General features: G+C 40.4%; 1 protein-coding gene across 3 annotated transcripts in view; it reads right to left on the bottom strand.

Annotated features, from left to right (window-relative positions):
- Nucleotides 1–12,670, bottom strand: part of KIF6 (kinesin family member 6) — a 428,472-nt gene that overhangs the window by 301,107 nt on the left and 114,695 nt on the right. The gene's annotated exons all lie outside the window — the stretch shown is intronic.

Raw genomic sequence — 12,670 nt, 5'->3', positions numbered from 1 at the left:
TAGTTTATAATTATTATTTTTATGTCCATCAGATATGTTTTTTGACCTTTCTTCTTTTACAACATCACTTTTCCTTCCATTGACTCCTTAGGTTTGGAATTACATTCACTTATTAAAACTCCTCAAGAGACATTTTGGTGCCAATACTGTTTCCTCCCACGTGAATCTTAACACTGTCTCCAGAGCTGGCTTGTCAAAACTCTCCTCAGAGTCCTGTTAGGACTTTCTGGCAACTTCTGGAACACAATTTGGCTAAATTCCTAAGAGTCTTCTTTCAAAGGACTACAAATTCAAGCAACAGAATTACTAAAGAGAGTTCCCTGTTACCTCTTGAGTTTTGCCTTCGTGATCATTTTTAAAATTGTTGAGGAAAGGAAATCTGTAATTCACAAGTGTTGCCAAGTGTCTCTCTGGGTGTCTGCACTCGCTCACAACAGCAGAACTGATGCCAGGAGGTCTGCTGGCATCATCTAGCCTGCCATCATCATCATGCCTCCCTTCAAAGTACCACCAACAAGTGGACATGTGTCACTCACCTACTGACAAAAACACACTTAGAAAACTTTAAAAGTGAAGATTTTGCAAAGCCCGTAATTTTTCAGCCTTCCCTTCTGTAAGGGGACTCTCTGGATTTTCATATGTAATTTGTGGGCACTTAAAATACTAATTGCAGGAAGAAAGTGTAGTTTTTCCAGCCCATCTGTGACCAATATGTCACTAATAATGCAGCTCGTTGCCAAGTTTTGGACTTCTTTTTGTCTCCTTCAATAATACCAATGAGATGGAAAAAGATCTCTTCCCTTAATGGAAACAAGTGTATTTTATTTATTTTTCAACAAGGCTCATAAGTCAGCTTATTAAAAATGCTTTAAGAGTTAAAGAAAAAAGCTTGGAAAATATGAAGGCATTTTTTAAACTGAAATAGATGAATTGTGCTCTATTTTTAGGAACCCTCTTTATTCCTTAAGCTTTATTTCCACTGTGATTCTTCTGAAATGCTTGAGAAGGTTTGGTAAATGCAATCCCTAGGGATACAAAAGTCAGAATTCCTCCTAAATCTACAGATTCTACATCTCAAAGGTGAAAGAAGTTAAGTAATATGGGAAGGAAGATAAAAGCATGAAATGAGTGATGAGACAGTACATCAGAAGTGAGAAAAGAGGAGAGTTCTGTCTTTTACAACATGAAGAAGAAAACAAATTCTTCTACTCTGAGGCAAAGTAACCTGCAATATATGCTGTAAGACCAAGTCAGATACAGAACCATCCTGTGCAAGATCAGAAAAGGGGGAGACGAGGGAGCAGAAAATGATTCAAAGAGGAGGATGCCCACACTCCCTGGGCACCGAAAGACTCCTTTAATCCAGTCATTCTCACCCTGGCTGCATACAGGACCAGTCTTCAGAGCGTAAACCAAACAATACATCAGCACCAGGTGTCCTCTTTAAAGATACTGATTTGAATATTCAAATCAAATATTCAAATCAAATATGGGTGCGGACTGGGTACCAGAGTCTGTAAAGGCTCCAGGTGATTCTATCGTGCAGCCAAGATTGAGAGTTACTGACTTCATCTTTAATGACCATACAAGGTGGACAGATGGGAAGGTTTCTGGTTTCTTTATAGTTACTTTCCACCTAAGCCCAAAGAGGAGAGTTACTCATTTTACTGGTTGAAGTCACTTTGGGTCATATATCTACTAACAGGCAAGGTCCCTGTGAATTTTAAAAAGCTTGTCCTTCCACAGGAAGTTTCTTTTTCTACCTCCCTGACCATGCCACTGATGGGTAAACTAAGCCACCCATTAATCACAGCAATAACTAATGCTCAACTGGGGATTATGGATCTTCCTGGACATCCACAGGTTTTATATCATGGCTGAGTCAAAAAATCTAAATGTGATATCATACATAATCTCCTCACCATTACCTCACTGAAATTAAAAAAAAAAATGCAGAAAACCAGCATGCACAGAATTCTAAAAGTGTTCAACCTTTTAGATAACCTGAATGGCTCACTGATTCAGGTTACATTTACAAAGAATAGTTAGAAGCATAATATAGGAAGTATGGAATGTCATCGGCAGCATTTGGCTAAATCGCTCAGAGCCTCTGATCTGCAATGTCCTGCAGAAGTGTTATGCTTCTATATTTACTTCCGGGTGCTTGTCCAGCTGTGTCGCTGTGATCACAATTTGCATGTGCTTCAATTTTTCTGCATAGAAATCTCAGTCGTCTTTTGTAACTCATCACCATGTAATTTCTCTGACTCTTTTCTGATTTTTCACTTGAGCTTAGCCAAAAGGATGAGAAGCGATTCTTTTCTGGTTCTGTTTCCCTCACTATTTGCTTATTTTTGCCCACTGAGGTTTTGAAAAGTAAATAAAAAGACAGGTTGGTGTCTAGTTTAGTTTGGCTTCTCTCAGGGTTCTCTCCCTGCTCCAGGCTCATCTGCGGGCACCCTTTAATAAGAAGGCTCTGCCTCTGGCATCTTTCTGGAATCTTCTGTGGTGCAACTTTCTCCAATCAGGGTCTCCCTTGCCAGTTCTTCTCCTCAGATTCTTTCCTGGTTTCTGCCCAATCCCTTGGGCATGAGGCTTTGGACTTTCCTTATTGCCCTGCCTGCTCTTATTGAAAATTCCTTTTGCACTCACCCTGACAACCCACGTGTCAGCCCCACCCACTCTTACACTTTGCTCAGAGAAGCATGGCCTGAGCTGGGGGTACTTCTTCTTACCTAAATTGGTTAATCTGGGGGTGAGGATGTTTTAAACTCTGCTGTTGGTGGAGAATTTTTCAAAGTCAGAGGAAATAAGAACCATTAGCAAAAGTTTCTTATTAAGTTGCTTCCTTCCCTGCCCCCCACCCCCAACTCCCCAGCTCTCTCACAAATCAATAGCTATTTCCTGAATCCTCAGTCCACTACTCTGTTCTGGCTATAATTTTCATAGCTTGAAAGAGGGCTTTATTGGAGTTTCTTAAATAAACATCTTAATTCCAAGATGGAAACCCCCCAAACTATTTATTTGATTCTCTTTGAAAGGGCCTGTGAATAGTTTTCTCTACAAAATGTTTCTAAAATGTTTAGATTTTGAGCAAGAAGTCCCTGATAGCCTTAACTTGGACCCCTAAGTGGAAAAGTTCTGCTAAGTACACTCAGCCTGTTTAATGATGGGGAAGAAGCAAGCTTTGTGTTTTCTCTGTAAACAGAGAATCTTTTCCATTTGGCTAAGTAGTTGGAATTTTTAGGCTTTCTAACTGACTGGAAGACATATAAGGAGCAATGGCCAAGCTCTTGTTCCCAATAATGGACGCCATCAATGGGAGAACCCTCCCCACTCTCCATCCCACCTCCACGACATTCCAGTACCACCAACTCGCTGAACAGGGACTTTCCAGGAGTTATTACAATGAATCTGGTTTCTCACGTTCGTGTGATAGACAAATACTGCTATGGTGATTTCTATTTTTTTTTTTTACTTGCAGGGGCCCCACGTATTGGTACAGGCCTTGCACTACACAATGGCACCACGTTCAAGATGTTGCAATCCACATCCTGTGCCTGCAGATTTATTATGACACATGCTGGTCAGGGGCAGTTAACTGTCTTCTAACAAAACCAGCATATTACAACAATTTTCCAAAAGATGGCAGGGGTACCTTTTAATAATCACAGGAAGGTGCCATACAGATAAGAGAGAGCCCTGTCTAGTCACCTTGACTTTGAACAGTATCAATATCAAGAGCAGAGGGCCTCATAAAAATGGGAGGGTATCCATGAGGCTCTTCTAAATAACTGAAAGTATCTCACAGGTTGTAAACACAGCCCTGCTATTCATTTCAGTAAAGAGAAAATTCTACAGTTTCATGTTTTTCAACCTCATTCCCTCTCACCCCAACCAACCCATTTTCAGCAGCTCTCTACAGGCAAGATTTGGGGGAAGGGAGGATATACATTTTTAGGAGAAGTATGTAAAAGGAGCCCTCCTTCCTGCATTTAAACAATTTCAAAGGTAGACTTTCTTCAGATTGACTAAAAATCTCAAATATTTCTTCTGTTATAAAATATAAATAATTGAAACATACCACATAAGAAAGTTTTACGAATGTGCAATAAATTTTTCTGTTGGTCTTAATCTAGATAGATTGGGCTAAAAGGATACTTTTTCTATTTAACCACTATTAAGATATTTTGAAAACTCTTCCTAATATCTTGAAAAAGATATCTTTTCTTTCTCATTTTATCTAATATTATACTTTCTTACTGATAAGGAAAATATAGCCAATCACATGACACTTTAGGTTGAGTTACTTATTTTAGCCTACAAAGTACCAGGTTCTCAACCAAATATTTAAGGAAGATGTTAAACCAACTATCTACAATTTTGTTCAAAAGAGAGAAGGAAATACTTCCTAACTCATACTATGAGGCCAGCATTACACTTTTACCAAAACCAGACAAAAACGTAATGAGTAAACAAAACTCTAGACCATATCTCTCATTAATATAGATGTAAAAATCCTCAATAAAGTATTAGCTAATCAAATCCAACAATGTATAAAAAAATTATACCCATGACTAAGTGGGATTATCTCAGATATATAAGGTTGGTTCAACATTCGAATATCAGTCAATACAATCCATCATATCAATGAACTAAAAAAGAAAATCACACATAAGCATATTAATAGATGCTGAACAAACATTTGAAAAATTCAACGCCCATTCATGACAAAAAACTCTCAGTAAACTAGGAATAGAGAGGATCCTTCTCAACCTGATAATCTACAAAAAAACCTACAGCTAACATCATAGTTAATGGTGAGAAACTCAAAGCTTTCCTAGTAATATCAGGTACAATGTTAGGCTATCCCCTCTCATCATTCCTTTACAACATTATACTGGAAGTCCTTGTTAGTGAAATAATTTAAGAAAAGAAAATAAAAGCTATACAGATTGGGGGAAAAAAAACATAAAGATGTCTTTGCTCACAGATGACATGCGGAAAACCTGAAAGAACTGATAAAAAAACTCCTGAAACTAATAAGTGATTATAACAACACTGCAGGATACAAAGTTAATATATAAAAAATCAATTGTTTTCCTATATAACAGCAATTAACAAGTGGAATTTGAAATTAAAAGCACAAAGCCATTTACCTTAGCACTTAAACAATGAAATGTTTAGATATAAATCTAACAAAATATGCCCACCATTTATAGGAGAAAAATTACAAGATTCTAATGAGAGAAATCAAAAAACTAAATAAATGCAAGGTTTTCCATGTTCATGGGTAGGAAGACTCAGTCCTGTCCAGATGTGACTTCTTTCCAACTTGATATACATATGCAATGAAACCCCAATAATCCCAGCACATTATTTTGTGTATATTAACAAAATGATTCTGATGTTTATATGGAGAGGCAAAAGACCCAGAATAGCAAAAACAAAATTTAATGAGAAGAACAAAGTTGGAGGACCAACACTCCCCAACTTCAAGACTTACTATAAAGCTGTAGTAATTAAGATAGTGTAGTACTGATGAAACACAGAATTCAGAAACAGACTCATGTAACGACAGTCAGCTGATCTTTCACAAAAGATATCAAGGCGACATAATGGCACAAAGACAATCTCTTCAAAAAGTGGTTCTAGGACAACTGGACCTCCACACACAAAGAAATGAATCCAGACACAGACTTCATACCACTCATAAAAATTAACTCAAAATGAATTACAGACCTAAATGTAAAATGCAAAACTATAAAACTCCTAGAAGGTAACACGGGAAGAAAACCCAGATGGCCTTGGGTACGGTGACATCTTTTTGGATACAACACTAAAGACATTATCCTTGAAGGAAATAACTGATCATCATTAAAATTAAAAACTTATGTTCTGCAAAAGACAATGTCTGAAGACATAGAAGATAAGCCACAGACTGGAAGAAAACATTTGCAAAAGACACATCCGGTAAAGGACTGGTATCCAAACTATACAAAGAACACTTAAAGCTCAACGATAAGAAAACAAGGAACTCAATTTAAAAATGGGCCAAAAACCTTAACAGACACCTCACCAAAGAAGATGTACAGATGGCAAATAAGCATATGAAAAGATGTTCCACGTCGCATGTCATCAGGAAAATGGAAATGTAAAAAATAATGAGATACCAGTACACACCTATTAAAATGGCCAAAACCTGGAACACCAATGACATCAAATGCTGGGATGTAAAGCAACAAGAATGCTCATCTATTGTTGGTGGAAATGCAAAAATGGTACAGCCATTTTGGTAGTTTCTCAAAAAACTAAACTATTCCTATCAACCCCAAACTTAGAGGCAACCAAGATGCCCTTCACCTAATGGAGAAACTTTAGTACAAACAAACAATGGGACACTATTCAGTGCTAAAAAGAAATGAACTATCAAGCCATGAAAAAACACGGAGGACCCTTAAATGCATTTTACTAAGTGAAAGAAATGAGTCTGAAAGAGCTATATACAGAATGATTCCAACTGTGTGACATTTTGGGAAAGGCAAAACTATGGAGATAATAAAAAGAGATAATAAAAAGATTAGTGGTTGCCAGGGGTGGAGGTATGGGGTAGCGATGACTAGGCAGAGTGCAGAGGATTCAAAGTCAGTAAAAACACTGTGTATTATCATGACGGGTGCATGTCATTATAAATTTGTCCAAACTTGTGGAATGTTCAACACCAAGAGTGAAAATCTATGACAAATTATGGACTCTGGGTTGTTTTGATGTGTCTGTGTATGTCCATTCTTGGTAACAAGCATGTCATTTTGCTGACTGATGCTGGTAATGGGACAGGCCATGCATGTGTGTGAGGAGGAGACATAAGGGGCATCTCTGTACCTTCCTCTCAGTTTTGTTGTGAACCTAAAACTAAATACTTTATCAAGAAAAAAAAAAAAAGGTCCAACTGAAAGCTGCTGCTGCTAAGTCACTTCAGTCATGTCCGACTGTGCAACCCCATAGATGGCAGCCCACCAGGCTCCTCTGTCCCTGGGATTCTCCAGGCGAGAACACTGGAGTGGGTTGCCATTTCCTTCTCCAATGCAAGAAAGTGAAAAGTCAAAGTGAAGTTGCTCAGTCATGTCCGACTCTTAGCGACCCCATGAACTGCAGCCCACTAGGCTCCGCTATCCATGGGATTTTCCAGGCAAGAGTACTGGAGTGGGGTGCCATTGCCTTCTCCAACTGAAAGCTGCAAAACATTTTTTTTTTTAACTGAAGTATAGTTGATTTACAGTAGTATACTAGTCTCAGGTATACAACAAGGTGATTCATTATTTTTATAGTTTTACTCCACTTAAAGTTACTGCACAATATTGGCTATATTCCCTGTGCTGTACAATATCAGATCAGATCAGATCAGTCGCTCAGTCGTGTCCGACTCTTTGCGACCCCATGAATTGCAGCACGCCAGGCCTCTCTGTCCATCACCAACTCCCGGAGTTCACTCAGACTCACGTCCATCAAGTCAGTGATGCCATCCAGCCATCTCATCCTCTGTCATCCCTTTCTCCTCCTGCCCCCAATCCCTCCCAGCATCAGAGGCTTTTCCAATGAGTCAGCTCTTCGCATGAGGTGGCCAAAGTACTGGAGTTTTAGCTTTAGCATCATTCCTTCCAAAAAAATCCCTGGGCTGATCTCCTTCAGAATGGACTGGTTGGATTTCCTTGCAGTCCAAGGGACTCTCAAGAGTCTTCTCCAACACCACAGTTCAAAAGCATCAATTCTTCAGCACTCAGCCTTCTTCACAGTCCAACTCTCACATCCATACATGACCACAGGAAAACCCATAGCCTTGACTACACGAACCTTTGTTGGCAAAGTAATGTCTCTGCTTTTGAATATGCTATCTAGGTTGGTCATAACTTTCCTTCCAAGGAGTAGGCGTATTTTAATTTCATGGCTGCAGTCACCATTTGTAGTGATTTTGGAGCCCAGAAAAATAAAGTCTGACACTGTTCCACTGTTTCCCCATCTATCTCCCATGAAGTGGTGGGACCAGATGCCATGATCTTCGTTTTCTGAATGTTGAGCTTTAAGCCAACTTTTTCACTCTCCACTTTCAGTTTCATCAAGAGGCTTTTGAGTTCCTCTTCACTTTCTGCCATAAGGGTGGTGTCATCTGCATATCTGAGGTTATTGATATTTCTCCCGGCAATCTTGATTTCAGCTTGTGTTTCTTCCAGCCCAGCGTTTCTCTGCATGTACTCTGCATAGAAGTTAAATAAACAGGGTGACTATATACAGCCTTGACGAACTCCTTTTCCTATTTGGAACCAATCTGTTGTTCCATGTCCAGTTCTAACTGTTGCTTCCTGACCTGCACACAGGTTTCTCAAGAGGCAGGTCAGGTGGTCTGGTATTCCCATCTCTTTCAGAATTTTCCACAGTTTCTTGTGATCCACACAGTCAAAGGCTTTGGCATAGCCAATAAAGCAGAAATAGATGTTTTTCTGGAACTCTCTTGCTTTTTCCATGATCCAGCGGATGTTGGCAATTTGATCTCTGGTTCCTCTGTCTTTTCTAAAACCAGCTTGAACATCTGGAAGTTCAGGGTTCACATATTGCTGAAACCTGGCTTGGAGAATTTTGAGCATTACTTTACTAGCGTGTGAGATGAGTGCAATTGTGCGGTAGTTTGAGCATTCTTTGGCATTGCCTTTCTTTGGAATTGGAATGAAAACTGACCTTTCCAGTCCTGTGGCCACTGCTGAGTTTTCCAAATTTGCTGGCATATTGAGTGCAGCACTTTCACAGCATCATCTTTCAGGATTTGGAATAGCTCAACTGGAATTCCATCACCTCCACTAGCTTTGTTCGTAGTGATGCTTTCTAAGGCCCACTTGACTTCACATTCCAGGATGTCTGGCTCTAGGTCAGTGATCACACCATCGTGATTATCTGGGTCGTGAAGATCTTTTTGTACAGTTCTTCTGTGTATTCTTGCCATCTCTTCTTAATATCTTCTGCTTCTGTTAGGTCCATACCATTTCTGTCCTTTATCGAGCCCATCTTTGCATGAAATGTTCCCTTGGTATCTCTGATTTTCTTGAAGAGATCCCTAGTCTTTCCCATTCTGTTGTTTTCCTCTATTTCTTTGCATTGATCACTGAAGAAGGCTTTCTTATCTCTTCTTGCTATTCTTTGGAACTCTGCATTCAGATGTTTATATCTTTCCTTTTCTCCTTTGCTTTTTGCTTCTCTTCTTTTCACAGCTATTTGTAAGGCCTCCCCAGACAGCCATTTTGCTTTTTTTGCATTTCTTTTCCATGGGAATGGTCTTGATCCCTGTCTCCTGTACAATGTCATGAACCTCATTCCATAGTTCATCAGGCACTCTATCCATCAGATCTAGGCCTTTAAATCAATTTCTCACTTCCACTGTATAATCATAAGGGATTTGATTTAGGTCATACCTGAATGGTCTAGTGGTTTTCCCTACTTTCTTCAATTTAAGTCTGAATTTGGCAATAAGGAGTTCATGGTCTGAGCCACAGTCAGCTCCTGGTCTTGTTTTTGCTGACTGTATAGAGCTTCTCCATCTTTGGCTGCAAAGAATATAATCAATCTGATTTCGGTGTTGACCATCTGGTGATGTCCATGTATAGAGTCTTCTCTTGTGTTGTTGGAAGAGGGTGTTTGTTATGACCAGTGCATTTTCTTGGCAAAACTCTATTAGTCTTTGCCCTGCTTCATTCTGTACGCCAAGGCCAAATTTGCCTGTTATTCCAGGTGTTTCTTGACTTCCTACTTTTGCATTCCAGTCCCGTATAATGAAAAGGACGTCTTTTTTGGGTGTTAGTTATAAAAGGTCTTGTAGGTCTTCATAGAACCGTACAATATACCCTGTAGCTTTTTTTTTTTTTTTTGTACCTCTCAATCCCCAAAGCTGCGAAATATCTTGAGTTACTGTTATGATGAATTCTTGTCTTGATATACACATTAACTTCTTTCTTCTCAATTGGTAAACATCCTTTCCTTAATACCATCATTATTATTTCTAGTGATCATATTATCAGACTTGAACTCTGGTCTTTTGATTTCCCCCAGAACTTAATCAACCACCTAAGCTAACTGTACTAGCACAAGTCTGGCCTTGCAGAGGTGCCAGCAACCTGTATATGATTTACCCCGCCTGAAGAGGAGCAACATGGAAATGAGTCATTTAATGTACGTCAGTCCCCCACGTATGAACTAATTCTGTTCTCAGAGTATGTCTGTAAGTCCAAAAAAATTAGCCGAGGGCCCCCACTAACACAGTCAGCTATACAGTACTGTGTAATAGGTTTATAATACTCTTCACACAAATAATACCTAAAAAACAAAAAATAAAGAGAACACTTCAAATCTTACAATACAGTACTTTGAAAAGTACAGTGGTATAGTGCAACAGCTGGCATCCAGGGGCTGGCATCGATGCAAGAAGAGTTACCGACTGGAGGAGGCAGAGGAGGTGCGAGATGGTGGCCTGAAGGATCGTCACCAACAGGAGATGGAGGGCGAGCTGCAACGTCACTCATGCCTGACGCTGATGGCACAGGTTCTGATTCCTCGATGGATTCAACTCTATCTACTCTCTTGAAAAAACGATCTAGTGATGTCTGGGTACGTGTGTGCTAAATCGCTTCAGTCGTGTCCGACTCTTTGCGACCCTGTGGACTGTGGCCCATGGTAGCCAGTAGTAGCTGTTTTTCTCTTGTCGCAGATGACTGCATTCTGAGCGGCTGCTACAGTGCTTGTGTACCATTCTACCTTCGGGTCTTGTGCCTCGAAAACTAGCAGAGCCCCTCAAATAAAGAAAACCCCCTTGCGTTTCCTGCATCATGAATCTCTTCTGTTCTTCAGTTACTTCTTCCTCTTGTCCTGCTTTGTCCTTTCTCTGGGCCTCCATTTCCATCAGGTCTTCATTAGTAAGCTCCTCATGTTGCACAGCAAGGAGTTCAATGAAGTTGTCCTCTTGCAGAACTAGCTTCAGCTTCTCGCTGAGGGTCACTAAGTCGCTGAAGACCTTTTTGGACTTCTCATCCACCTTTTCAAGTCCACGCAAACTGTGAGCAAACTGCAGGCAAAGGTTCTTCCAAACCCCATTCATGGTGATGACCCTAACTTCATGTCAAGCAAAGTCAATATTTTTTGTGGCCTTGTACATGTTATAGTCTTTCCAAAATTGTTGTGAGGTTGTTCCTGATTCATCACTCGCCTTCACTGTCTGACGACAAGTGTGACGTAAATAATATTTCCTGAAAGTCGCTATAGCTTCTTGGTCCACAGGTTGGATGAGTGATGCAGCATTTGGTGGCAGATGCACTACTTTGACCTTGGGATGAAAGTCATCCATGGATGGGGGTACCCCAAACATTGTCAAGCAGCAAAAGAATGTTGAGTGGGATGTCCTTCTCCAAGCAATATTTCTCTACCTCCAGGATAAAGTGGTGGAAAAAACCAGTCCGGGAAAATGGCCTGTATAACCCAGGCTTTGGAGTTAACCGGAAGTGACTTGTGCAGCTATGTTTTTAGGGCTCTTGTGTTTTCTGAACAGTAAACTAAGAGTAACTTCAGTTTCATGTTGCTGGAAGCATTGCCACCAAACAACAGAGCTAGTCTATCCCTTGCTGCTTTATAGTCTGGCATCCCTGGTAGCTCAGACAGTAAAGCCTACAATGCAGGAGACCCAGGTTCAATCTCTGGGTCAGGAAGATCCCCGAAGAAGGAAACGGCAACCCACTCCAGTATTCACGCCTGGAAAATCCTATGGACTGAGGAGCCTGGTGGGCTACATCCCTGGGGTCGCAAAGAGTTGGACATGACTGAGCAACTGCACTCACTCACTCAGCCTGGCATCAAGTTTTCCTCCGTACTGCTGTAACTTCAGTCTGGCATCCTCTTCCAATACAGTCCTGTCTCACCCACATTAAAAACCTGCTCTGGTAAATATACACCTTCATCAAAAATTTCTCAAAGCATTTCAGGGAATTCCCAGGCAGCTATTGTATATGCACTCACCATCTCGCCACTTACTTTTACATTAAAAAGGTTGACTGTAGCCTTGAATGGATGAAACCAGCCATGGCTGGCTTTAAAAGATGCACCCTCTGATTCTTTGCCATGTTTCTTCTTCAGTTCAGTTCAGTTCAGTCACTCAGTCATGTCTGACTCTTTGCGACCCCAAGGCCTGCAGCATGCCAGGCTTCCCCCATCCATCATCAACTCCTGGAGCTTACTCAAACTCGTTCCATAGAGTCAGTGATGCCATCCAATCATCTCATTCTCTGTCATCCTCTTCTCCTCCTGCCTTCAGTCTTTCCCAGCATCAGGGTCTTTTCAAATGAGTCAGTTCTTCACATCAGGTGGCCAAAGTATTAGAGTTTCAGCTTCAGCATCAGTCTGTTCAATGAATATGCAGGACTGATTTCCTTTAGCATGGACTGGTTGGATCTCCTTGCTGTCCAAGGCACTCTCAAGAATCTTCTCCAGCACTAAGTTCAAAAGCATCAATTCTTCAGTGCTCAGCTTTCTTTATGGTGCAACACTCACAGCCGTACATGACTACTGGAAAAACCATAGCTTTGACTAGACGAACCTTTGTTGGCAAAGTAATGTCTCTGCTTTTTAATTTGCTGTCTAGGTT

This window comes from Bos mutus, chromosome 23 (genome assembly GCF_027580195.1).
Source record: "Bos mutus isolate GX-2022 chromosome 23, NWIPB_WYAK_1.1, whole genome shotgun sequence".
NCBI classification, from domain to species: Eukaryota; Metazoa; Chordata; class Mammalia; order Artiodactyla; family Bovidae; genus Bos; species Bos mutus.
This window is presented reverse-complemented; position numbering and strand designations above follow the sequence as displayed.